At 39.6% G+C, this 27,892-nt stretch overlaps 1 long non-coding RNA gene across 1 annotated transcript; it reads right to left on the reverse strand.

Annotated features, from left to right (window-relative positions):
- Positions 1–19,733: 19,733 nt before the first annotated feature.
- LOC136358439 (uncharacterized) lies at positions 19,734–22,229 on the reverse strand. Its single transcript, XR_010743099.1, has 2 exons — positions 21,992–22,229; positions 19,734–20,072 (listed from the first exon to the last, which is right to left on the reverse strand). It is a non-coding gene; the product is annotated as an uncharacterized lncRNA (long non-coding RNA).
- Between the last annotated feature and the right edge of the window lie 5,663 nt (positions 22,230–27,892).

Raw genomic sequence — 27,892 nt, forward strand, 5'->3', positions numbered from 1 at the left:
CCTTTCCCCACCAACCCAGTGGAATGGGGTAGAGAATCAGAAGTAAAACTTGTAGGCTGAAATAGGAAAATTGTAATAATTGAAAACAAAGTAAAAAAGAAAATAGTATAGGGAAGGGAAAACCCCATAAAATTGCTCATCATCCACTGATCAATGCCATGTCCCATTCCAAAACCCAGACCAGACCTTCTTCCAGGTAACTCTCCCAGTTTGTGTACTGGGCATGACATTCTGTGATGTAGAATATCCCTTCGGCCAGTTTGAGTCACCTGTCCTGGCTATGGCCTCTCCCAATTTTTTGATTTTTTGCACCTCTTCAATGTCATGAGCATGAGACACTAAAAAAATATTCCTTGACTTAAGATAAACACAACTTAGCCAAAACCAAAACATCGGCTTGTTATCAACATAATTCTTATTCTAAATCCAAAACACAGCACTGTACCATCTACTATGAGAAGGAGTTAAATCTATTCCAGCTGAAACCAGGACACACGGAGATCTTCATAGTCAGTATTTGTCTGGAAAATTTTAAGAGCAGATGTGTAAAACTGCAAAATGCATAAATCAACTCTGACAAATCCAAAGAAAGGCTGCTAATTTTTTTAGAAATACTTTATACGCTCAAAGGTCACACAAAGGTTAAGTTAAGCCAATTAATGTAAGTGCATTGTTTTTAAATTGAATTGAAGCTTTGTTCATAAATTAATGAGCCAGAAAAAAAATCTCTAATCTGATAAAAATGGTAGCTAAAAGAAATACATACATGATCTTTAATGTGATACAAACTGAAGAAGAAAAATTTTGGCTAACATTATCTTTTCTGACATGAATCAGTGAATCAATAACTGCTATAAAGCATGGGAAGCGTAAACCACTTTTTAAACTACATGGATCAAGTTATGTTTCAATAAACTGTTTCCTTAGTTCTCCCTTCTACACCCCTGTTGGTTTTATTTTCCAGATGCATTCCCTTAGTAATTCTTTTGGTCTGTATTTACTGCATCTTGCTGAGTGAGAAAGTCCCTGGCTGTATTCCCACCAGAAAATGTGGTAAGTTTTATTACACAGCAGAGGGTTTGAATTTACAGTGAATATAAATATAAATATAAACATAAATTTTATATATGTGTATGTGTGTGTATGTGTGTGTTTTTTTTTCTCCGTCCTCTGAACAGGAAAGATGCAGTAATCACTGACTTAATCAATATTGATTATTATCATGTTGACTTTGCCGTTGTTACACATTATATGGACCAAACTGAGTTCTGTGATTGTACCACAATCACCAGAAAATTTTGAAATAGGTAGAAGTGGAAGCACCTTGAGCCATGTCCCTTTGAAGCTGACATTTGTTTGTACTTAATATTTCTTATTTCCTGTAGGACTGAAATACTTCTAACTTAAAAAATTTTTTCAGAATCAGCAAGAAATTTCTCCATTATTTTCTGCCCACAATTTGCAATTGTACCATAGTCTCCTCAATCCCAGACTGCTCCTTTTGAAAGAAGAGTAAAATACCAAAAGCACAATAGCTGAAGTATTAAACATCTCTCTAGACTACAGCATCCATTTCCCTGAATCACACACAGATGGTTCAATGAGAAAGAAAGTCCATGTTTATTCTGGCAGGAATCCTGGTCGCTTAAGAAAACACTACCTTCAAAAGAAAAAAGATGTTTTAGATGAAAATTCCCAAAAGACTGACTTTTAGTTTTGACATCACTATAGATTCAGAAATGAAATAATTAAAAAACTAGTTCAGGTATCTTACAGACTCATGCTGTAATGTCAGATATTTTTAGTACTCCATAAGGATCCTTGGCTCATGCTGAGTTGTGCTGCATCTTTGTGTTCAGAGACAAGAGCAGTGCATCCTGCACAAGGAAAGGGCACATGATTTCATAAGAAGATGCAGAGTACAGTGACAGAGGGTGAGGTGCAGACTTTGTTCACCCTGTTCTTTGTTTCCACGGGGCTTTGCAGGAACTAATTGGAGGGATACATGGTTAATACCCTGCGGGGCATTACAGAGCAGCTCAGGAGAAACGTTTCTTAAATAAACAGCCAAGGATTTTTTTCATCCCAGTCACAGACATAAAAAAGGATACCACACAAAGATTTTTTTTTTTTAAAAATGGCTGTTAGATGATAGGTTATAGAGAGGCTGGACAGAAAGAAAGGAGATCAGCAGGATACCTGGATGTCAGCATTATGACGTCCAAAGGCCCATCTGGTATCTATGCAGTGGAGTGAAAGGAGATGTCTGGTAATCAGGGTTTTGAGGTATATTCAGAAAGTGGAAAGGGGATTCTAAGTAGGAATAAGGAACACAGAAGTATCACTTATGGAGGGAGGAGGAGGGGAAGGAGTGGCCAGAGACTTCTCTATCAGGAAATGGTTTAGCGGAGCAGTCTTTATGAGGCAGAGCTTCTTTGCTGTCAGTGGAGAAAAAGCAGCAAAAAGCCCAGCCTCATTCTTACAGTTGTTTTTTCTATTTCATCTGCTCAAGTCTTCGATACTGAAAATGAGTTCATTCACTTGGATTAATTACAGAAAAAGTACAGAAAGAAACTTTTATATATTTTTGATGTGTTTGACATGAGTGTTTCTTTCTCCAGTTTTTCATTTGAGAGTAGAATCAGAAGTGGTAGAAATCTCGGTAAAGGGTTGTCTTTGTGAAATTTCCAACATCTTTTTCTCTTTTTCAAGAAATGAGACATTCAGGAAAATTGGATAATCTTCTAGCTGTTTGGATGGTTTCTTGAAGCAAATCCAGTCTCCAAACCTTTCAAGACTTCTCTGCTGCAAATGCATATTGACAAACAGACAGCCAAATGCTACTGAAATAGGCTCTGGTAATGCATCTAATTGAATTATACCACCAGAAGAGTGCTGAAAAAGAGGGCCATAATAATTAATATAATCTGTCTGAAATTTGTAATCTATTTTTTAATCAAAATTACTCTACAAGCAAAGCCTATTCCTTCATCCTCATGTGAACCCTTACTAATATGTTACTCCCACTCTTCCATATTTTTGAACACAAACTTGTAAGTCAGAGTCAGATTTGTGGACTCAGATTCTTATTTAATCTGCTTAGACTTGTCTGGCTAATTGAGTAATGCTCTGGAGATGGATAAATCTCAAATAGAAAAAGGAGGAAAGTTTAATACAGGAGATAACATAAACTTTCTATTAACAAACTGTACACTACTCATAACACACCCACAGGACATGACAAAATGACATTTTGATCCTTCTTTTCACCCTGTCCAATCAAAACATATTTTAAGAGACACTAGCAAAGAAAATGCAGAACTTCAAATCCCAGCAGGTGAAAGCACATTCACCTTGGCAATGGAGGACTTCCTTAATGCCTTATTGCTACCAAACCATCCTCTGCCATGTCAAGTGGTTGAGAAGTATAAGTATTGCTTCTTGAATTCCAAAATAAATTATTCTTTGCTTTGAGAAAAATATGAGATTTAATCTGAAAATGAATATTGTCAAAAGAAGCAGTTATTTTGCTCTTCTGTGATCAGACCTGTGTATGTAGTTGACTCTCTGTGAGTGAACATCCCAGTTAGTGTTAAGTGCTTTCAGGATACTGTTTTCACTTTGTGTGACCAGCATCTGCCTGCAATAATATGGGAAAAAATGGAGGAGACTGAGGTATCATATTTTCTCTACATTCTTCGAATAAACTGGTTTCTTTGGTTTCCTGGAGACATTTTTTGTATCCTTCTTATAAGTATTTCTGGAGAAGTGTAAAATCTGTGAGGTGATATGAATTCCTCAAAATTACACCGAAGACAAGTTCACAAGACCAGATGACCAACCCTTTGTACTGAACTCTCTTTCAGGAGGGGGATGGATGAGGATGATTTGATAACTGATAATTACCAGTGCAATGAAACTAACTTCCAAAATATCACAAGGTTTCTGTGCTTTAGATAAGGCAAGATTCTTTAAGTGAAATGAAAGAACTCTAAAATTACACACTGAAAAATCAATATATTGTTTCGGTTTGCTTGAAAAAACATCTTGCAAAAGTGTCTTCATTTTTCAAGTCCCATAGCCACAGCTGAAACACATAAACTGAAAAGAAGTGCTATAAAGATATAAATCTTCATAGAAATCATAACTTTCTTATGCCATTATTGCTGCTCCTTAGCAAAACCAAAGCAAAACCAAAGCAGTCATTTCCCATTCATTTAGAATTCAGTCAAGTAGGATCAATTCAGGCTTTGTTTGTCTGTATCCTGTGATGTAATTCCAGCTAATGAAGCTTCAAAGTATAAAATTTGGCTTCAGCCAGCAAGACCATTACAATGCTCTTCCTTCTGTTCTGACCTTTAAGTGAGAGTCTAAGGCAGTGAGGGCTGCCTGTAACTAGCACTTGTGGCAACATGTTGAGTGCAGGCACGGATGATGGCTCTGTTGTTGTGAATCATCTAGATAACATTATCTAAGCAAACAATTTATTTCAAATTTCTAATGAGAAAACTTCATTAGAAACAGTAAGACTGCCATGCCAAGCATGCAAAATTTAGGAAATGGTAGAGATAAGATGAACTATTTGGCATCAATTCAAGTCCCCTAATATCTGACATGTTATGGTTGCTTTAGAGGGTTGTCAGAAGTTCATATAGGATTTTTCCATTGATGTGTTTTGCAATGGAATCCTAGTAAGTATCTAAGATTGTTCTCCCTCTGCTAAAGTGTGTGCAAAGCTCATGAAGACACAATCTTAATGTCAGACTACACATTTCCTGTAGATTTCTACTACGTGTGTATAAGAAAATTAGTGCCTCAGAAAGACTGGTCGATCTCTCTCTTGCCATACATGCACACAGTCAGACATGCAGCCAGGTAAGGGCATTTTTAAGATTTGTAAGATGTGTGCTGTGATCATCACATCTTTATAAGGCCTGTGGAAGGCAGAGGCACCTCCTTGAGGACTGCCCATGGCATTCTCCTAGCCACAGAAGTTGGGACACCCTGGGAGAAGTGGCCCATTCACTTCATCTAGCTTTGCAGTGCAACACGGCCGGTCCCCGTCAGGCTGTCTCCCAGACGGTGCAGTTGGCTCTTGAGAGCTGATGTTATGACCAAATTTGGGCTGGATTCTGGGGGCTGTCTGAGGTCTTCTCTATGTGTTTGGTGTTACAGCAAGAAGGTGCTCAAAAATTCTAAACTGCACAGTGTGGCTGAGCACAAGATTTACTAGGAAAAGAAAAGGATGAAACAAACAAGTAAGCCTCCCAAGTGTGATAGAAGCATCAAACATTCCCTGGGGCAACTAAGGGAATAGAAAAGGTGGAAATTGTTTCCTCACCATTGCAAATAGAGAAATCAAGGCCTGGAATGGAGAAATCTGCCAAAAAATGATACAGAAATCAAAGCCCAAATGGAATTAAGAGTTTTCAACTCTTATTTCTGTGTTTATTCTTCTCAACCAAGTTTCTTGTCATTATTCACATACCGTCCTTTATTTTTCAGTGCCAGTACTCAGCCTTGACAGAGAGCTTGACAGAGGCACTTTGCAGTCAGCTGGAACCAGTCAGGCACAAATAATTGCCTTGTGAGCATGTGGCTTTTTCTTGCCCCATTCATGTCAGCACTGTAAATCAGAGCATCTGCACAGTGACCTGCTGTGTGTATTGTCGTGGGCCAGGTCAAAATTCTGCACTGCCAGTTTGGTTTTCTGCAGCTCTGTTTGCTAGTGCACTTTTTCAACTAGCTATGCAAGGATGTTAAAACCTACTTTAGCAAGCAATAATGCAGGATGCACTTGCAAAAAATGAAAGAATTTTTACATGCAAATATTTTCCCTGGGCATAAAAAAGAAGGAGCAAACATCTCAGATCAACCCAAAAATGCAAACTTCAGCAGTAATCCGAACATCACTTTCAGGAAAAAAATCACAATTACTTTGAAGTGACGGTTATAACTTTGGTTGCATTTGATAGACATAATTCTACCACTAGTATCTACATTTATGCAAGAAGTTTATTGGGAAACTTACCTGGAGTAGGGAAAAGAGAAGAGGAAATTGTAGCAGGTGAACATGAGAAATTGCTTGAGAACAGTTTGTTTTGTTCCAGCTCAAAACACATTGCTTGATGCAGTGACTGTTCAAGACCCACTTCAACTTCCCATTGCATAAATTGTCATCATGTTGAGTTATTTAATGATTTAGGCTTCCGGTCTAACTTACTACAGATGAAGCAGCAGAAAATGCATTTCCATTTTCTTTTCTTGGACTCAACACTCCACATTTATATCTGCTGGAAGACCAAAGAATCACCTGTTACTTAGATTTCACTTGCTTTTGACAAATATTAGAACCCAGTTGTATTTCCTAATCATCCCTGGGTCTGCATTATATTTTCTCAGGGCAATTTCCACTTTCTTCTGGTGGGTTTTTTGTTGTTGTTGTTTTTACAATGCTCAGTGAGACATAGCAATCAATAATCTCATGGAAATTGCTCAGGAGATTAAAATGCTAAACAATTTTTCATACATTCTCCTCCTGGAACAAACATCTTAAACCACAAAATTATCTCTGTGAAGCACCATGCCAGTAGGCTCAGATGGCTTCTCCTAACATTTGCATTTTTTAAAATCTGCAGTAACTCCAGGGAAATCAGAAGAGGCACTCTGTAGTGAGTGGGATTTTACATGGTGAAGTTACACAGGAAGTTCTGGTATCCAGAGATACTCTTTGGTAGAGTACACCCAGAGAGGTTCAGCCAGGGGAAGGTCCTGCCATCCAGGTTTTCCATTGGCAGTGGAAAGGTTTTTTTGGAAACCTGTGGTCAGTCTTTTTGCATTCCCTTCCAGTGAGTCAGCCCACTCAGAAAGTTGTTTGGAGGGAATTTGTGGTGGCATGTGGTTGTTAAATATTATTTTATCACCTTTATGTGCACAATATGGCTTCTGTGACAACATTTTATTCTACTATTGCTGGCTAACCATTAATGTTCATATCACTCCTTACCAGTCTCTTAATTTCTGGGAAGAAAAGAGAAGCATGGGGATCCATTATCTTGGAAGCCTTAGATTTCCTAAAGAATTTTCAAAACACTTCCTCCAAATAGGCATTGATGTATTGACACCACCAATCACTTAAAAAAACCCCCCAAACAAGCCAATAGCACCCCAAAACCACTGAATCACACACATCATTATTTACCAAATCAATTTTCCTCAAACCACAGATGAGAGATCACATGGCAGATTGTGATGCACAAGACCAAACAGATGGACAGGTAAAGATGTAATGTCATATTTTTCAATTTTGAAGAGATGGATCAAATGTGTTTTTCTGGGTCTTTAGGCCTGGTCCTTTTCCTTCATTCTGCTAAAACTTTATCCCTCTAGGGAGAGATTTCCTCTACAAAACTTTCACTTGTGGCTCATCATTATTTTAAACAGTTGGTCGAAAGGAAAGGTTTGTTTTTTTCCAAATGTGCTTTTCCAAATAGTGGGAAACTCTGTGGTAGGTACTTGTGATTGCAAGTACCTATCTCTGTGACAGAGTGCCTGGAGGCCCAGCATTAGTGGTTATCCTAGTGCCACAGGCCCTGGAAATTCTTTCTTTTCCCACCAGCTCCAGCTGTGGGGTACCTGCATAATACGACGACTTTCATTAGTGCCTTCTTAGAAGGAGATCTTTGGAAGTGTGGTCAAATAGATGTTCTGTGCACAAACGTACAAATGGCTTCTGATTATGGTAAATTGATTCATGTAGTAGAAGTGACCATTAAAACTGATAATAACTAAAATAATTCCAAACAGATAAATATCAATTTACATTATGTATGAGTTTGCAAACCAGAAAAAGTCCAAGATTTTATTATTTGGCAACTTTCCATCTAATTTTTCAATCTATCTACAGCCTTTTTAGCAGAGTGGGTGGTGTTTTTTTTTTTTTTTTTTAACATGCTTATGTAACTGTAACCCCCAACATGTCAAAAATTGTGATGTCAATGTCCAAAATGTGACCAACATCTGTTCAAGAATTTGGAAGAAAATTACTTACTCTTTCTCTCCATTTTTGCAGTCAGATATTTGACTCCAGTTCAGACAGTGAAATTCTGTATTGTTTATTCTTTTAATATTGATTAATATATTTCTAGCAGTTCAAAATTTTCAAGTGGAAAGAATTATAGGGAGTTAATATGATGTGAAAATATGATGCATAAGCAAATATTTATAATTAGCATTTTCTTATTTTAATGTTCAAAAATAGTCAAATTATTGTAGGCTTTAAAATCATCAGTCTGTTATTTTTCAGTTGAAAGAAATCTTAGCACTGAGGACCTCTCTGACACTCTCAAAAGCTGATCCAATCTCCTGTGCAGTTAGTGGAAGAACATGAAATGCCTTCACCAACTCTGGATCAGCTTCCAAAAGCTTTTACTCGGAAAAATATTGAACGTTAAATTCCTCTCTAGTATCTTAAACCCTTTATGTCAATAGAACCTTTCAGAATAAACCTTTATTTCTTTCCAACAGAGTTTGAAATCCATCATGGCTTACACTATAAAGCAAGAGCTATGTTAATTGAAGTAAGCAGAAGCTCAAATGATTAACAAGAAAATTACTCATCTTCCTTGACTTTAGTTTAAGGATTATGTAATTTTAAGGATTTTATCTTTAAATTATCCTTGGTTGAAGATTGCTTATAACGATGACCTTGGTTGAAGATTGCTTATAACGATGACTTTGGTGTAGATTTTTTACTGCATATTCGACCTATTGAAGAATCAGCCATATTCCACAGCAAACATAATTTATAGAAACAACCCCACACCTTGTTTGTATGATCCAATTAATGTTAACTAAAAAGTAGAATATGAAGGACAATGCAGACAAAACAACACTGTTTGCCAGATAAAATTTAATACACAAGTCACTGGAGGATTTCTCTGTTTAGTGGTGGTACATATGGCAGCTAATAATTTAAAAAGCCAATATTCTAAAATAGAAGATTTCTTACCAAACCTGGCATGGATTCCTATGTCTACTGATTGTTTAGACATTTACATTGAAAAGAATATATTGAGATAAACCAGGTCTAATTATGCTATGACATTTTGTGGCACTGTGATACCTCACAGTCAACGAAGGCTGTGACTCAGAAAATAATGTTTGTGTGTAACTCAAAGTCTGGCTTTCAGGAATTCCAGAGTTGTGCAATCATACATGGAAATTTAGTTTATGAATGAGGGTACAAATTCCTTTGTTTTAGAATTAGTTTTCAAAGTGTGATGTGAGGAACTGACAAGCCCCCTCTAGCTTAGAGATGTTTTCAACCCATCTTCATTTTAGAACAGAAGTTCCAGGACTATTTACTGAATAAGTAAGTCCTGTAATTTCTTTATCTAAAATACTTCTAATTATTTAAACATGAAAACCTGCCATTTTATAAAAGCATCATCAAATAAAACAAGCTTTAAGTTGTTATTCTCATAAATAATTCTGGATTCTTCTTATGCATTGCTTATCATATGACTTATGGCTGGCTAAAGTGGCACAGATTCTCCAGGCCTAAATAGCATCCAAACAGTTTAAACTCTGACACATCAGGACTGATTTTAAAATCAGGTAGTCGTGTTGGGTCAAAGGCATTGCATAGGCTGTTTGTGTAAATGTCTGCATCTTATCTCTAGAAACTTACCAAAAATTCTATTTCTGCTTCACTGCAAAAGGCAAGCTGCTGGCTGTGAACACTCCAGGTAAAGAGATATCCATGCCCTTCATACATTTCCAACCTCTAACAGCACTGTGCAGGTTCACTGTGCAGTCTCATCTGTCTATTTTGTACTCTGGTGCAGTGAAGAACTATTCTCTCTTTAGCTAAAATCATAGCATTTCTTTCTTACTTTTGTTTTTGTTATGTAATTCCTTTAAGAAGGAAAGAAATTACTTTTCATTACACATGTGCTAAACCTAGCAATAAAAAGTATATCCCCAAATTTCTAACAACTACCTATCACTATAATGATTATTAGAGTTGCATAGTTATGCATTGCTAGCAATAACCAGTTTTGTGCCTTTCCAGGAAATTGTTGATCATTCAAGTTTTTCACCAATTGTTAGTACACCATGCTTCATAGTGTCTAGAACAATGAAGCATAGTGCAGTACAATAATAATGCTAAATTCTCTTACAGAGCAACCTCACATTAATTTTAAAAGAAACTTTAGCCATTTAGGGACTGCAGAGTTAGGCTAACAATATTTAATGAGCTTTGTTCCAAAGTCTATCCTCATATCATCAGCAATTCTGGTTTACAGTTGAGGATGCAAATAAATAGAAGGGAAATATTTTCCAGAGCCATTAAAAATACCAGGTAAGAATAAAAAAATACGGCTGTGGGGAAATAGGATGATTTTTTAATCAAAGTATATTAATCATATTTTCTCAGCTTTTATGCTACTGCAATGAGCATGAAGTTATGTGATTTATTAAAAATGTCTCTTTGAAACCTGACTTAACTTCAATTGTGCATTGCTTACCAAATATTTTCCTCATTATAAGGTATTACGTGGGGTTAATTTGCTGCTGTCCATTGCAATGGTGATCATCACTGCTTGAGATTAAATATATATTGCAATTTCAGTTCCTTGAAACACAAGGAGATACTCTGGAATACTGTAAATATTGTATTAGGTGCATAAAATTACTCTCCAATACCTTGGTGGACAGTTTGAGAAGTGAGGTGGGGAACTGCATTTCATTTATGGAAGTACAAACAATGTGCCAGAAATCGTCAGTGTGTTCTCATGAGGCAAGTGGCACTGACATTTTTGTGGGTGGTGCAGAAGGAATTAATAAAATTTTACAACCCAGTCAGGATATGAGTGCTGGATAAATATGGCTCATGGAAGTGTAGTATGACATCATTGCCAGTGACATCTTGCGTCATGAAAACAGAAATCTGAATAGGAACAGCAATTTCTTATCCTACTTTCAGATGACATCAAAAGTCCATGGGGAAATTTGTTTTCATAACATGTTCTTCACTGACGGCAGTAGAAAAAACATTTTTGTCTAGAAAAAAAACAAATCAACTCTTTTTTTTTTAGCACTGAATATCCTTAAGATTTTTTTAATTTGAAACTTCTTCAACATATGCTTTGCATTCTGATGCATTAGAGACTTCAAAATCATTACATCACATCTTTTCATGTTTTCATTACACTGCTGTCACACAGCCTTCCCTCCCTGCCCCTCAAGAAAGTTTTTCTGGCATCCAGCTGCAGCTGAGACCTTGGCTCCAATACCAAGCATGAGGTAAAGCCCTAACTGGGACTCTTAATGACCATCACAGAGTGTGAAAGACGTTCATGGAACCCTCAGTTTGTAAGTGAAAGACTGAATATTATTTCAGCTCCCTGACAGTCATTCCGTTGGCGTGGATTTCCAGGCAAGGCCTGGGGGAGCGGAGGTAGGGCAGAATGAGAAGAAAGCACGGACCAGACTGCTGACAGCAGCAGCAGAGAACATCTCTGTCCCTCCTCATTCACTGTCAATGCAGTGCTGAAACTAAACTATGGTCATGAGTGAAGATGTGACCCATGACAATAGCCAGAGACTGAGAGAATAAATGGAGCAAGGGAACAGATCTGAGAAAAAAGAAAAAAGGAATGAGGCAGTGATACTACATTGATAGAGAAGCGTAGGAATCAGATACAGAACCCTCAAACTTCCAGCCTTTTCCCTCTCAACAGCAGGATAGCTCACATGGAACCTGAATTCAGATGAGGAAAAATGGTCTTCACTCTGTCCAAGCCAAGAGAACCTTGAAGCACAGCCTCATGTTTCCCACGTGCTTAAACTGCCAGACTGAATTGCTTGCAGGCAAACCCATGGCCAGAATCAGCCCTGGAGGTCTGGGGATCAGTCTGGGAAGCTCAATATGACAAGGCTTTGGAGCATTGCATTGCCCAGAGGCAGATATTTAGAGACTCTGGTGGTAACTGGCAAAAGCGAAGGAATGAAACATGACAGACTGAGTCTCTTATTTTTTTTTCTCTATGTGTCCTCACCTGTACTCAGTGCTACCTGCAAATGCTTATCTTTTCTCAAAGGAGGCAATTGAAAAAGATTTTTAATGGACTGTATGGCATTTTCCTGCACAAAAATGGAGGTACCCCTGATTTGTTCTTATCATAAATCTTTTACTTTATTTTTTTTATTATTCTAAAACCACACTATAGAAGAATACAGTAAGTTTAGGATTCTAAGTCACAAAGCAGGGTTCGGTCCTTCAAATCAGCTAAATGCGGTTATACAGTTTATCCTAATCCTTCCTTTCCCTTCTCCAATGGAGTTTACTTCTCTTTCATGCGCAGTGGGTAACATAAATGGCAGAAATACGTCTCCTTCCTATCTTTAAATTTTCTTCAAGTGGGTCCCTCAGTGTTTGAAAATTCTTCTCAAGGATGAAATTTTTCATGGCATATGTTGAATCTGTAGTAAACATATCTGTAGTCCTGATTGTGAGGCATCAAAGAGAAGATTACTATCAAAGGGCCTAAATTGTTATTATTATCGCCATTTTGGAGAAAGAGAAGCACTGCTTATGCTTGTGTTTAAATTGACCAAGCAATTAGTTTTAATGCCTTTATTTCTATTCCCCACTCTCAATATTTGCTGGAAACAGGTAGTTTAATTTCACTCAAATAAGCACCAGATTCCTTCAGGGAAAAGATTGGGTCCAGGAAGATGTTCTGCTTAGCCAGCTTCCTTTCTTTGGAGGGAAAAGAAAAGATGTCAACACAAACACAAGGCAGTGATTGATGAGATGTTTCAGAGCATAGGGAAATATTTCTAAATTTAATAGTTTTGTCCTTTAATGATGAAGAAAATAGGTAGATCCTGAAAACTTATTAACTTACATTCACTTACTTATTTGCTGGCCTGCTAAAGGCTAAACTTCGGCCAAGGATAAAACAACAACAAAAAAAGTATTTCTTCTGTAGAGTTAAGACACTTTACTTTTGATTCAATTTTCAAAGGGCATTGTTTGCATTGGTATACATATTGCCTTATAAATACGAAAAAAGGTGTGTGGGTAATGAGTCCTTGAACATAGAGTGTTTTGGGGTTTTTTTGACCAGTTAGTCTAGCACAAAAATGACAATTCCTGTGGGCAATGTCAGCTCAGAGACCAGGAACTCAGTGATGCCAGTGACCAATATCTTGTGTATTTTCTTAGAAAATTAGAATTAATTTCTAAGAACAGCTGAGCACTTTAATCAGTTGTGATAGATTGTTTTAGCAAATGTGTATCTCCTGTTAGACTTTCCTTGTGATTAATAAGGTTCATTAGGAAAATGGATTTGAACCTTGACAGCTGTCACTCATGTCAGTTCAGATTTGTATAGACAATTTATAACATTGTCATAGGAGAAACACATTTTCCCTTAGAACTTACATGTGTACAGAATGAAAAAAGAAAGGATTTTATTCATCCCAGTAATGTCCTTTCTCATCTAAACAATCCTGTGAAGTCTTCCTAAGAAGACTTTCCAGTTCTTACTAAATACCTCCTTTTCCGGGTATTTGACTTATTGATTTATTTGATCACCCCTTAGGAAAGTATGATTTTTTAGGAGTTTTGTCCATATGATTGCTAATAAATTGCAACTGTAAAATTATTGGGTTTCACCTACGTTTTTGTAGGTGAAAAAGGGTGAAAAGATTTCACTTTCATTCAAAGTGAAATCTTTAGGAAGGATCAAAAAATTATTCCTCTACTTTATTTCCTATCTGGATTTGATTCTATCTGAGTTTCTCTATTTAATGTTTCAATAATTCTTATGGTACAGTAGATTTCATTGGAAGAAGAAAAAGAAGAAAAAATGTTTTCTTCACTCTGCATGTCTAGTGAATTATCTTGGTATTCATATTTCTCATTTTGTCCCATTTATCTGTAAAGTTTAACCTGTAAGATTTCTCTGTTTCATGACAGGAAGGACTGTCAGAAGAAGGTGCATAAGGAATGCTGCTTTGGCTCATGGCAGCTACAGGAAGGAGGAGGAATGAGGAGGGACCATGTTACCAAGAGCACCTGGGACAAGTAGATCCTAGTTTGTGCTATAACTCTTGGAACACTCTGCGCAAGTGGTCTTCAGCTGCTTAGTTTGTGCTCCAAACAAGACAGTTTCTTTGGAAATGGGCAAGGTTCAGCTCTAGCCTAAAGATCCCAAAGAGGATGGATTGTTTAAGTCTGAAAATACTTGATGTGTGAGACATGACAGGTCCATACCGTACTTCCAGTCAAGCCCTGGATCATTGTACCTGGAGTGTCTCTGACTAACAGGAGGATAATTTCCTCATAACCCCCCATGTGATGTCATTGGGAATTTGATTCCTCTTCTGCCAGTAACACCTTGCAGCCCTGCCTTAGAAAGGATTGGTTTTATGTTCTAGTGGCCCTTGCAAGCCAGAGTTGCCCCTTCCTTTTACAGAAGGATGTTCAACAGAGGTGTCAGCAAATGGCAAAATCCTGTCTGTGGGTGTGGCTTCAGTGAACTCCCTTGTTAAATATGGGGCTCTCCCTAAACACTTCTCTACATCCAAAGGCTTAATATTCAAATAAATATATTTAATGACTCGATGGTTCTCTTCTTCCTTGGTGTGAATTTCCTTTATATGCCAGAGAGCTAAAAGTGAGAGCCAAGTGGCTTGAATCATGATAACCATGTTGCCAGTAAAAGGCAAGCTCTATGTTTTGATTGGCAAAGGCACTAAGGAACATAGCAGCTGTGAATTATTTCTTCTTCCCGAGTAAGGGGGTTTTCAGGGCAGTAAAAAATAAAGACAAATTATTGTGGACTGGGAAGGATAAGGAAGTTGAGGAAAATACTGAAAGGAACTGAGAGAAGTCCAGAATGAGCTCTCCTATGTTGTTCAAAATTATGCATAGTTGTCCATCCATAGTCAAGCTACAGACTGCTCTGCACACTTCTGAAGAAGAGGGAGCAGATGAACCTGAATGAGGACAAAGACTCAGGAAAACCTGCCTCCATTCTCCTGACATAGCTGATATTAGATTTTCTAAAGAAGAGTGTGCATGTGGGGAAAAGTTGGGAATAACACTCTTAGTAAATATGGAAAATCTAGTTAAGGCATGGAAGCTGGAGCTAGAAAGATCCTGTTAATCCAATCTAATTCAGACTTATCACTCCAGGAGGCTCTCTCATGATATTTCTAGTGACCTCATCTAGCCTCACTTACATTGTATCTATGAGGTAATTACTTCCTCTTGCTTTTTTAGGAATCAAATCATGGGAAAGTGGAATCCAGGCTTAACTGCTAAGAAATGGAAAATAATTGCATTCCAGAATGCATAGTTCAGCTCCAGCAGAATACTCCCTTTCCCTTTGTAATTTAAAAATGAAGTGTTTTTTTCTCCTGCTTCTCAAACGTTTTCATTTTTAAATCTCTTATCTTAAATACTCCATGAAACATGCTTAGATCATGTTTTTTTCTGACTGACTGTTGAAAGATTCAGCAAGATTCAGTACCCATTCAGCTGTGAGGCATGGGGCATCACCAGTACCAGACCTAGATGGACACAGACTTCATTGACATTGCAGATAATGCTGAGGCTGGAGGGGCAGCATGTATAGGTTACACAGAGATTTTTGGGGATGTAACACTAAACGGCTGACTCTCTGCCTGGGGTACCTTGTAACTACAAACCAAAAGCAATTAGATTAGAATAGAGAAGGTCATTAAACAATTTTTCTCCTGATGAAATAACAGCCTTGGAGAGAAGGCAGACACCATGAGGGGCCCAGAAATGAGCTGCTGCTGTGCATCCCTTGCAGCTAGCTGCTGGCTGGGTGATGCTGTCTGTGCATCAAGGCACAGCCTGAAGGAAGGGAGGATCGCAGAAAAATATATTATGTCTTTTCCTTTCATTGGCTAGAAAATGCCTTAGACATAAATGATAAGAAAGTCTTTGTCAAAGCAGAAAACCCCACATATTTTTCACGTCAGGCTACTATGCAAACCATAACAGAATTTCTCGGTGGTATTTCCATTTCAGGCTTTTGGGTGAAGAAGGGCAAACTTTACAGATCATCGGGACTAGATACTGAAGGTGCCATGAATTCTGAAGAATCTCAAACATAACATTACTAAACTTTTGCACATGGGAATAACGTATAGTTTAAATCTTCTGCAAGGTGATATCACTGGAACGTGATATCACGATATGGGGCAACAGAGGAATACAATTATAGATGAAATATAATGTAGAGTACTGCGCAGAGGGTGTGGCTAGGAGGGGGATACCAGCACTCATTCTGATATGGATTATTTTATATTTTTTTTCCCAAAGTACCTGTACATATCCTCTGTTAGCCATACAACAGATGGATGAATTGCAGTCTGAACCAATGAGGCATTTTGTTATGGTAAGAAATTTTTATGGAATACTTGTGAAGAGATGCAGAATTCATGAAGCCACTTTAAATGTTTTCTCCTTTCTTAATCTCTCTCCATTGATGAATTTTATCATAAAATGTTTGAACCATGGCTATTGTAATACTGACAGAGGACAGACTTACAGACCGACACATATAAATTGTATCATTCTTACCATGCAATCAAAAAAGCAGAGGAAACTCAGATATGTTGCAAAGGCAATAAGATTTGGAATAGAATAATATTTAATACCAGAATGTTTCTCTTTTATGTAAGATTTAAAAATCATGGTTTAAAGCTCTTGAGAATTCACTTCTGAACTTGTGAAACAGGCAAAATATTATGTTTAGGACAAGAAGCGAATTTTAATATTGGCATGGCTAAATAAAGAATGAATGATTATATTTTATTTATGCAAATATAAAGTTTTAACCTTTGCTCTTTGTCTTTATATTTTTCCTCACAGTACTCTTATATGTTCCTCTACAGATGCTGTATTGCAGTTGCATTTATTATATTTCCCTGCTGCTTTAAGTGCTATTGATAAAGATTGAGGTTGTCTGGAGGGCAAGAGTGAAAGACATCATTATCACTGCCTCGTTCAGAGCCTTTCAGTCTCATGTTGTCAATTTGTCATAGGACCAACACCCACTCTGGTTGTAGCCATTTATGCACCAACACCTATGGTGGAAAGGAGAAGAAGGGGTGTGGGCGGTACTGGCCACTCCAGGATCAGTCCTCACTCAGGGCTGTCTTCTAGAAAAGTCCTAGCTTTCCCTTTCCCTCTGCTGTAGCCCATGCACAGCATTGGGTGGAAGGTGACATCAAAGAGTCGATCTACCCTCAGAGACCGAGAATTTCTAGGTTCTCCCCCAGACCACATGAAAAGCCATGGTACTGCAGATACTGCTTACTCTGGCTGGCAGTATACCATGAAGTGAGGGTCACCTTCTCTCCTGTTTCTTGATTTTTATTCTCCTCCATGCTCTTCCCCTAAATACCATCAGTTTTATACTGGAATGGGCTGCACATGTTTGAAAAGCATTATCATAAGATGAAGGGTTGCCAGCATTTTGCGATCCTTGGGTGGCAGTGAAGGGGAACCTGGCTACTGCTGAAACAGAACCTCTGAAAAGAAATAAACCAGGAAAATTGCTTCTGTCTGGTGAGCTAGAAGAAAAAAATCTGTTGGGACAAGAATTCCCCTTCAGAAACTGTAAATTGTTACTTGCACTCTATTGAGTGAGATATGCATGTTCTTTCTATTACAGCTCATGAATTCACAACTGGAATTTGCTTTTTATAAAAGAAAGAAAGAAAAGAAAAGAAAGAGGACAAAAGAGAAAAAAACAAAAGGAAAAAGAGAGAACAGGGGAAAAAAAAGGAAAAAAAAAAGAAAAAGGAAAAAAAAAAAGAAAAAAGGAAGAAAAAAGAAAAAAAGGGAAAAAGAAAAAGGAAAAACGAAACAAGAAAAGAAAAAGAAAAAGAAAAGAAAAAAGAAAAGAAAAAGAAAAGAGGAAAGAAAAGAGCAGTGAGCCAGCCCATTAAAGCAGTTTTGGACTCTAAAATTATATTGTAAATGGAATTTTTTAAACTTATGTAGAAACATGACTATGTTAAAATATCCAAAATGAGGTATTTTCAACATAGAAGTTAAACAAAAAGAAACACCAGTAGTTTGGGGCAGGAAATTACAAATTGAAGCATTCAGTTTAAAAGGGATAATGACTAATGTAAAATAGACTTTTCACTTAGCACTTCTTTGCTATTCTGGCAAGCAGGCACCAAGAGACAGTTACATCATTTGTGGCTATAAAATGCTATGAGCATTAAAGTTATGTTACAGGACTATCAAGTTGAGAAATCAAACTTTGTGAGGAGTCTGCTTACCCTACTTACACTTGTTACTTCCCAACAAAGGGGATAGAGAAAGGGAAACAAGAACAAGCTCCCTAAAATGGGAGAAAAGCAGAGTGCCAAGGCCACAAAAATCTGTGACTCTTCAATTTATTTTCAGTTCTTTCAATCTTGGGTCTGAGCTGGTTTGTTTTCTGAGAAAAGAAGGTGCAGGTCTGGATTCCAGCAAGAAAAGAGCACACAGAGCTCTCAAAGTCTGTAGAGAATCAGTGAGTCCAAACAGGTAAGCACAAAAGGAACTGCAGCTTTCTCAGGCTGGGATCCACCACTGTTCCCCCACTCTGACCTCCCAAGTGACTATAAATAAAAGTAGCAAGAAGAGCAAGACAACCAAAACTGAGATAGAATCAGCAGAGAGGTAGAAGCGGATGTGTTTGCATTCCTACAGCTGTGTTGGTTGCCCCATGTAGATGCATATCAGGTTACTGGAGCCTGTGGGGCTAATTTTGACCCAACCTGAGGTCCTATGACACTGCTGTTTCATTGCAATCAGTTGTGGTGTGATGCAAGACCACAGTGAGACCCTAAGTTAACTGCTTAGGGTTTTGAGAACATTTACTACAAGTAGGAATAGACACTAGAGAAGACCTCTTGCAGGACAAACGTTTTAGCCTGCAGCTGCATCAGCTATCATTCAAGACAAGGGTTCAGGTTGTCCAAGGGAAAATATGTTGCTTTGCAACAACTCATATCTTGATTCTTTAGAAAGAATCATTGCAGAATTCATTACAGAAATGGGAAAGAAGCAGTGTGTGAGATAAATGAAGTGGCAAAATAATGTATGGGAAGAATCTGTGACTATTAACTGAAACAGTTCAGCATAGACTGTAATTCCACTGGTATGACAGATTTATGCCAACTGAAGCTGAGATTGTTGTTTGCTTCTCTTAATTGCATTTAAAAAGCAAAGCATTCATTTCTAATCCTCCTGTTGGCGGAGAAGTGCTTGAAAACGTAAGTGCATCTAATTGTTCAAAGAAGCAGAATGCAATTAGAAGGCAACCTAGTAGTATTATTATTTAATCTTGTGGTACTTAGAGAAAATTATTCCTATTTTTGATCAGACTATTTTGAGAATTTGATTGGGGTTTTCTATAATGGTAATTTCCCCTCATTTTTTGGTGTGTCTCTCTGTGTCAAAAAGAAGTAAACATTGCTTAAGGTAAGCAATCTTTAGCTTTAAAAATAGGCAAGTTTGACAGAAGCAGATCTAGTGAATGCAGTAAGCGAATTATGCTCTGTTTATCTGAAGAAACTGATTAGTTGCATCCTGTACAAGTTCCTAGGAGTTTTTGACCCTAGAATTTGCAAATATATTTCCAGAAAGAAAAGAATTTAAATGCATGACCACATTGAAATTCATTGCAAACTTCTAATTCTTTTTAGGAGGATGCTTATCCAAGCAACTTCGCATTGTAGAACGTGCTGGTTTGGCCATACTAGAAATTGAATTCACCATTCACCAGGCAGATACAGAGCAAGAAGCAGCACGTGCAGTCAACCAAACCTTTTCTTACTTTTATGACTTGTCTTCAGTGGTGTTCTGCCAACATTCAGTGACTTACTGCTTTTGCTGCAGTCAGACTATATAGCAAATGTCTGTTCCCTAGGGATATTTTTTCTGGGCTCCTGTCCTGGTTTCAGTTAGGGTAGAGTTAATTTCTTCTCAGTAGCTGTTATAGTGCTGTATTTTGAATCTGGAATGAGAATAGTGTTGATAACCATTATTAAAGGAAGAAAAGCAATTATTTTCTCACCCTTTTCGAAGGATGTAAACCTGAAAGAGGGTGAACTCAAGGAAGAGCTTGGACACGAGGTGGGGGGTACAGCAGCTTTGCTCTGCACCTCTGTGTATCATGCTGTCATGGGAAACCTGTCTTCTTCACAGAGCAGTCTACCCAGCATGGTAAAAAGCCCCAGACACTATGCAAATATAGAAAAACAGTCAGTGAACTGTTACAGATTGAGCAGTACAAATTGTTACAGATGAGCAGTAGCATCACAAAGACATCTAAAACTTATTTGCCTAATATTCTTAGAGAATTAAAAAAAAAAAAAAAAGGCCCAAACTGACTGAGGTAGGCCCCTTCAAATCACAGCCAGGTGCTCCAGAACTGGGGGACCTTACAATTGCAACTACTCAGGCATTTCTGCTGCAGCTATTTACTATTTAGTTACTCCACATGGATTTCTTTTGCCCCTGCTTTTTCTTGAAGATGTTCCAATTTTTCTGAGCCCAACAGCTATCCAACAGGAAGGAGCAGTTAAGAGGGTTGACTCACCCCCCTCAACATGGAAGAGTGGTGCCCCAAGGAATGGCCTACAAGTCAAAAAGTATTTGGGGGTGACAAGTTTGAAAAGTGACCTGCAGGTCCCAATTCAACAGGAGCTAGGTGGCTTCCCTAGTGCTGTGTGGGAGTTGGATGCAGGCAGTGTTTTTGCAGATGTGTTGGGAATCAAGTTTTGCGTGAACAACACAGTAAACTCTGTAACTCTGCAGATACTAGGCGGGATGAAATTCATACATGCAAAGAGCCATATGAAACCCTATAAAATAGATAAGACTGCTCAGGAAGCTGCCTGAGGGGATGGCAGGAGGTAGAGGCAGCTCTGAGACTGACTGCTGCAGCCTTACTTGTCCACTCAAAGGACAGTAAAACTATTTTTAATTCGGCCATATACTCCAGCCTTCAATGCCCTCAGTTGCTGGATCTCTGCACTGGCTGAGTTCAGAAAAAACTTATGCTAGTGTCTTAAGTTATTAGATCCTTTGCTGGAAATTCTCATTTCAATGGATTTTCCCTCTATTAAGCAGGAAAAATTTCCAAAACGGGAAAAATGTGTTATCCTCAGCACTGCTTGCAGTCAGGTGGCATTGCTCAGGCACAGAGGGCTCCTCTGAGCACAGGAAAGCACTTGCTTTCAAGCACAGGCTTGAAACCAAAGTGGAACAAAAAGTGATTTCTGGCGAAAAATAAAATGTTGTTTTGATCACTATTTCCCACAGTGGTTTTCTTTTTAGAAATATAAATACGTAAAAGGAAAACATCTGTCAGTGTCTGCAGGCTTTTTGTATATACAGTTTTTATTTTAAATTGAAAAGAGATGCTGAAGAATTAAAAATATATCATTAACATATTCCAGTAAAAAATTTTGAGACCTTTCCAACATTTTCTCTTGCTCCTTTTTAATGTCTTTTTTGCCCTATGGCTCTTGCAATTTACCTTAGTCTCTACCTGGATTTGAAGCTGATTATACCAGACAGAAGTTTAACATTTGGCATGTAACAGATTTCCTAGGAAAAGCTTGGTCATGAGTTGGGATCTCTTGAGAGTCATGGGTGAGTCTTAGTGACTTTTGCCTCCCCCTGCTTTCCCTCTAATGTGTGTTTTCATGAACTGCTCCGTACAGAAGTGGAACTGGGTTTATTGAGGCAAGCGTGTGGCAGCCCTTTTCACCGAGAGGAAACAAATCCAAGAAAGATAAAACTTCCACTTTTGCATTTCTGATGCTGATGTGGCTACAGAAGGAAAACGAGCACAGGCAGAGCTACAGCAGCAACCAGCAGCGTGGCTTCTGCTGGCAAAGGCTTCCCACACGGCTTATCGCTACTTACTCCGTGCCTGCTTATCGCTGATTACTCCTCCAGGAATTTTTTCAGATAGGGATTTTTTCAGATAGGAATTTTTTTCTAGCTGTTTCGATCCCCTGGGCCTGAATTAGCTTATTTTTAATCATCCGCTCATGCCCGAGCGCTGTAGCTGCCCCGAAGGCGCTCGGCGGGACGGGCTCGCCGCGCTCCGCCACCTTCCCACGCGTGGCTTCGTGCCCACGGCCGGGGACAGAGCCCTGCTCCGGGGGCAGCGCCGGGCTGCTGGGGGTCACAGATAAAGCCTGGGGCTGAGATAAAGAGCCCGAGGATCTGAGGGAGCCAGCGGGGCGCTTGGAAAGCAGCGTCTCCTTCCTGCTTTCTGCCCTCCTCCCAGCGCCGGTGTGCTCCGAGCGCCAGCGCCCGCCTGGAGACCCGCGGGAAGCCTGAGGACGAGACGAGAGCTGGAACAATGATCCTGCAGAAACTGAGCTTTGCTTAGCGCTGCTGTCAGGAGGAACATTTTGTTTCGGTGGCATAGCAACCACAAGATGACAAGGGCCAGGAATGAGAGGGAAAGGGGAGACGGGGGCCCCTCTCTGTAATGCGGTTTCCTGGTGGGGGAAATCCTGTGGCGCTGTAGAAAGACTCCCACTGAGCAGGTGGAGCTGGGCTCACGGGAGTCAGGATTTATTTATATGCCCTGGTAATGTCGTAGCACTTGTCTCTTGTCAGGCTCCATTTGGTCCCAGTGCAGAGCGCAGCAGCTCTCCCAGATCTCCAGTAAGGATGTACATAGTATCTACAAATTAGGCTATACATTAAAAAAAAACTCCCTTCTCCCTCACTCCCCGTTTTTCAGGAGAAAGGTGGCTCAGAGGAGTGCATTGGCAGATCCCTTCCTCAGAGTACAGGCCATGTGCCAAGCCCCTCACCAACACAAATTGTCCCAGCAGGACGATGCTCAAGCCTGGACATGTCATTGTAAGTCTGATGAGTGACCCAGTCCACCTGGTCCAGTGTCACAGGAGTCACCTGCCACCCTCCTGGGACAGCCTTGGGACCAGATTTGGGATGGCTTTTACCTCAGTTTCATGTTTTCAGAAGATAAATGACACAACATACAAGGCTCTATTCAAGGCTCTTTGCCTTGAACTTTTAGTTTTGTCTCATTCCTGAGTCTTAACCAAAAATCTGCTATTGGTTTAAGGTATCTGACAGTTTCTTGCAAATGATGCATTGATCAGGACAAGTGGAGATGGTTGATTTACCTTTCAGTAATAGTTGCAGATGTTTTTATATCCTCTCAGACAGAGAAGTGCAAAGATGTGCTGTTCATTCCCTCTCATGCTGTAACTGATCAGATGCAATTCCCTTTTCTTGACTCAGGACTTTGAAATCTGTGTTCGTCTAAAACTCTACCACCATAAACCTGGAAGCAGCATTCCTTCTGCCGATAAAACTATGATAAATCCAGTATGAAAAAGGATTTATTTTTTTTATTTTTACTTGCACAAAAAAATTCAGATATTTTTTTAAAGACTACATATGTGTTATCCAATGGTCATGTAAGCTGATGTTCTGCCTTTTAAAAATGATAATTTCATTTAAATTCGGAGATCATTCACCTGTGAAGGGTACAAATAGCAAATACAATTTCCTCATTCATCTGCTCTGAAATAATTTATTCTTATGACCAAAATCATCACGAAGACAAGCAATCCTTTGTTGTTTTTTTATACCACTAGTACACCCAGATTCACAGGCACAAGAAGAAGCCATCAGTAGCATGTCACATTTGATAAATCAGTTGTTCAGGTCCTGAGCACAATGCTCTGCTACAGCAATTCAGTGTGCAACAGCTGAGTGAGGGCTGGCAGCAGGGAGCTCAGTTCTTAACTTGTCACAACTGAAAGGTAAAACATTGGAGAAAAAGAGCTGGATGAAGAACCTTCACCTTGGCAGTCCTAATTAGTCAAGAGGATAGGGCAAACTTCTTAACTGACAATAACTTCATTATTAGTCTGAGCCCCAAGATTTATGGAAAGAGCAGTCTGAGTGCTTGAGAAAAGGTCCAGCTTTGTGGATATGAGAGGCCAGCCAAGGAGAATACACATGAAGGATCCACTCAAGGCTTTAAGCTTCTGCTACCTCTGCAGTGAAAATATATGCCATGTAACTACTTAAACTTAAATGTTATCACTGTGCAGCGAAATGGATCCTGATAAAATGTTAAAGTGGATAATCCATTGTAATTGTTTGCGCATTTTTGTTGATGAGCAAGTTCTGGGGATCCACAGCACTAATGCCCCACTGAAAGAACACCCATGGTAGAACCCCCAAAATTATAGTGAGGCTATGCACAATACTGGGCTCTGGCTGTATCAATACCTGGGGAAGGTGGGACACTTCTGATCAACCTGAGTGAAGCTGAGGCTCCTTATCCTCTTACATAGTGCAGCTTAAGAAACAAATCTCAAGTGTAGGGCAAAAGAGTTAAAGCGTACTGGTCCTGATTAAGCTGATATGAAGAAAGGTATTTCTGTGAGTTTCCTACCTTACATGTGGCTGTTGGTTTAGTGGATCCTATCCATCCCAAACCGGACAAATGAAACTGTACAAGACAAACAACCTTTGTTTCCTGAACTGAGGCACTTAGTCTTCAGAAATTAATTACTACAGGTAAATGAGCCAAAACACTTCATAAAGCAATTTTTTTTTTTTTTTTTTTTGCTTCTCAGCTATTGCATCTGCTGCTTTTCCACAACCACCTTAATATTAAAATGCTTCTCCTGGCATTGTGCCAGCCATGGAAGAAACAAGCTGCTTGAAAGTAACCACATGCCAATCACAGTCCCAGGGTTGCTCCACACACATTGAAATGTCTGGTTTATGGGAATAAGCTGCTGCAGCTCCTATCATCGGGCAGCCAAATCCGTCGTGATTTGTGTGCGCCAAGACAATTCAAGGTTTATGTGCATAAAAATCCTCTTAGGCAGAGATTGAGATCTGAGGAGGAAGGACTCTCTGCCAAAGGGAAAATTTTTTTCCTGTGGTATGAAAAATAACGAAAATCAAGTCATTTAATTAAATGTCTCAGTGTGTGGAGCTGGGTTGATACATTTATTTGCAAATATCCTTGAAAACTCTCTGTTAGTCTCTGTGCCTTGACTTTGGGACAATTCAAGCTAGTTTTTCGCTTTTGTGATGGATTGTGTACATGGTGGTTCAGAAAAAAAAGCAGAGAACAAACACACAGCCCATTTTTCAGACCTGTCTGGGATGTGTGTATGTGCTGTATGTGCAGTTTGTGTTGTTCCTTATATCCTTTCCATCCTGCTGCCTGCTGACTACCTGCTGAAATGGCTGCTTAAAAGGGAAGCACTGCAGCAGACTCTGTGCCTGCATGCCCAAGTGTTTGAGAAGTTAATTCTTGCCATCCCTGGCAAAGCCAACTTTTGAGTCAACAGCTTAAGTCAAACTTCTTCATGTGAACATTATCCCTGAAGCTTCTTTCTCACCTTCTTTTCTCAGCCTAACCAAAAGAAAACACTGAAATGTCTTTTGCAGCATCTTCAGAAAAGGATTTATTTATTTTAACTGGGAAAAAAAGGCCTGTAGATTTTCCTGGCAGAGTCAAAGGAGGTGACCGCTGCCACGCTCACACAGGCAACTGCATGAATTCATTGCAAAGGTTAAAAAGTAAAACAAATACCTAAAGCCCTGGCACAGATTTAACCTCTCCATAAAGGTGCCAGGGAGAAGCCTGGTTTCTAGTGAAAACAGCCCACACAGGCTTATACTGGACATTAATCTGAAGGAAAATGGAACCAGAAAGGTTCTCAGGAGGGTGTCTGGTTTTCCTCCCTGTTTAAAATCTCTGTCAAAATCAATCCTGAGTCACATACGCCTAAAAATCTAACCCAGAGGTTTGCCAACCCACCTCTAAAAAGGACCAGAGCACAGGGGTGATGTGGCAATGGTGCCTGCACCTGTGCCTCCAGCACATGTGCAGGTCACTGCTGCACCAAAGCACCGTGCCAGTGCCAGGCTGCTTGAGAGCTGAAAGATGTTGCTGTTGTGGCCATCTATGCTTTATCCTACAGAGGTTGTTTCTGTAAGTAAAGGGACAGGGGCTGATGGCTGGAGTGCTTATTGGCAGTGTGAGGGTGTGATGGCTGTGGGGTCCTTGTTCAGGGGGGACAAAGCTATTCGGTGGATGTAGTTACAGGCAAAGGGTTTGGAGATGAAAAATTGAGGGGCGTGAATAAGATAGGAGATAGAGTAGTGATGAATTTATTGTGGGAGCACCTTCCTCCTCAAGTGGTGTGCTATGTTAGTAAAAATAGCTCCATGTAATTAAAGAGGATCATCACAGGGCAGGAGGTTGTCTCTGTGCCACCTGATACTGCTGTCAGTGTTGATGGTGGCACTCACATGCGTGGGTTTAGGAAGCCCAGGTTCAGCCTGTTCTTAGACACCTCCAGTGACAGAGGGTTTTCTCCATCCTGAAAGTCTTCCACTGCTTCACCTGTGCCTTATATGGGAGGCAATCCATAGACTGTCCTTGGATTAGTCCCCAAGTGATGTCCAGTCTGGTTGCAGTGACCTCTTTGCCTGAATGTAGGAAACTTCATATACCACGTCTGGTAGGATAAAATATGATTAGGGGATTGCCTATTTGCTTTGAACCAAAGCATGCTGCAGTTTGGGTGAAAGCAAGAGGTAAAGTGAAAAAGACCCATCTTTGAAAGACACTGAAAAATCAATGAAAATAAAAGAGCGGGATGTGTGAAAATCAGCTGGCTGTAACCCAGCAACAGTATCCAACAGTCCCTCTCTCAGGGACACGCTGCTTCTGCCTGTGCTGATCTTTTTCTGGTTGATCTTTTCTGCAATAAAATGTGCATTTGGCTTTTCTGTCAGTTCTGCCCAGCCAGATCAGGACTACAGTGACAGACTCACACCGCAATAACTCTGTCTGAAACTGGTGCACAGATCTGGAGGATCTAATCTAGCTAAAATAAATATAAGTGTCTCATTTCTGGTAAAAGCTGCCACCTAATCATAGCAAGGGGTAGGGGCTGCTTTGGATAGCAGTTTTTAAGCGCTAGTCTGCCTGAATATATCCTGCTAACATGTGAGAAGTATTAGCTGGACTGCTTCAAATCTTGCTCCACAGTTACCACCATCTCTAGGCTACACCAAAGAAAGGGTGAAGAAGATACCCACAGATTGAAGTCCAGCAAGGCTGCTAGAGCTCCATCCCCTTGATCTGTCCTTCCAGCAGAGCTCAGCCTGGGCCTGTGCAAACACAGAACTTCTCTGAGAGCTCTTTTAGTTGCACTCTGCATGGAAAATCACAGTATCTCAGCCCTTGTTGCTCAGTGCTCCTGTAAAGCCTTACAAATGCTATTTCTCCATGCTTGCCCTCCTCTTTGGAGCATCCTGACTGTCCTAAACAGTCCATCGCTGTTCTGTGACCCCAGCAGTGCTGGATGATCTCCAGATTACTCTGTACCTTGGTTAATTCTAGAAAAAGATGGTATCTGAGCAAGGAGATGTTTGCAGCTAGACTGAGAGGCCTACTGTCACATCTGCGCTCCTGGGAAGTGAGCATTAGTTGTAGGGAGGACAGAGAAATTTTGGGGAGCTCCTGCTGGCTGCTGCCTTGTTTAGAGCTGTGCTCATGTACGGACACCAAAAGATGATGCACAGGTAACACAGCCATGCTGAGACTCCCAACTTCTGCTACACCGACACCACAAGTCTTTAGAGAAGTGATGGTGTCATGTCATCTGTCATACTAATCTTCTGCTCCGCTCTGTACACCAAGTCCTGATCCTTCGTGAGACTCCCTTCCCACTGCTCCTTCTTCCCACAGCCAGAGCAGCTATACTCCAAAGAAGTAACTGAGGCTAGAGCAGG

Source organism: Sylvia atricapilla, chromosome 3 (assembly GCF_009819655.1).
Source record: "Sylvia atricapilla isolate bSylAtr1 chromosome 3, bSylAtr1.pri, whole genome shotgun sequence".
In the NCBI taxonomy this organism is placed as follows: domain Eukaryota; kingdom Metazoa; phylum Chordata; class Aves; order Passeriformes; family Sylviidae; genus Sylvia; species Sylvia atricapilla.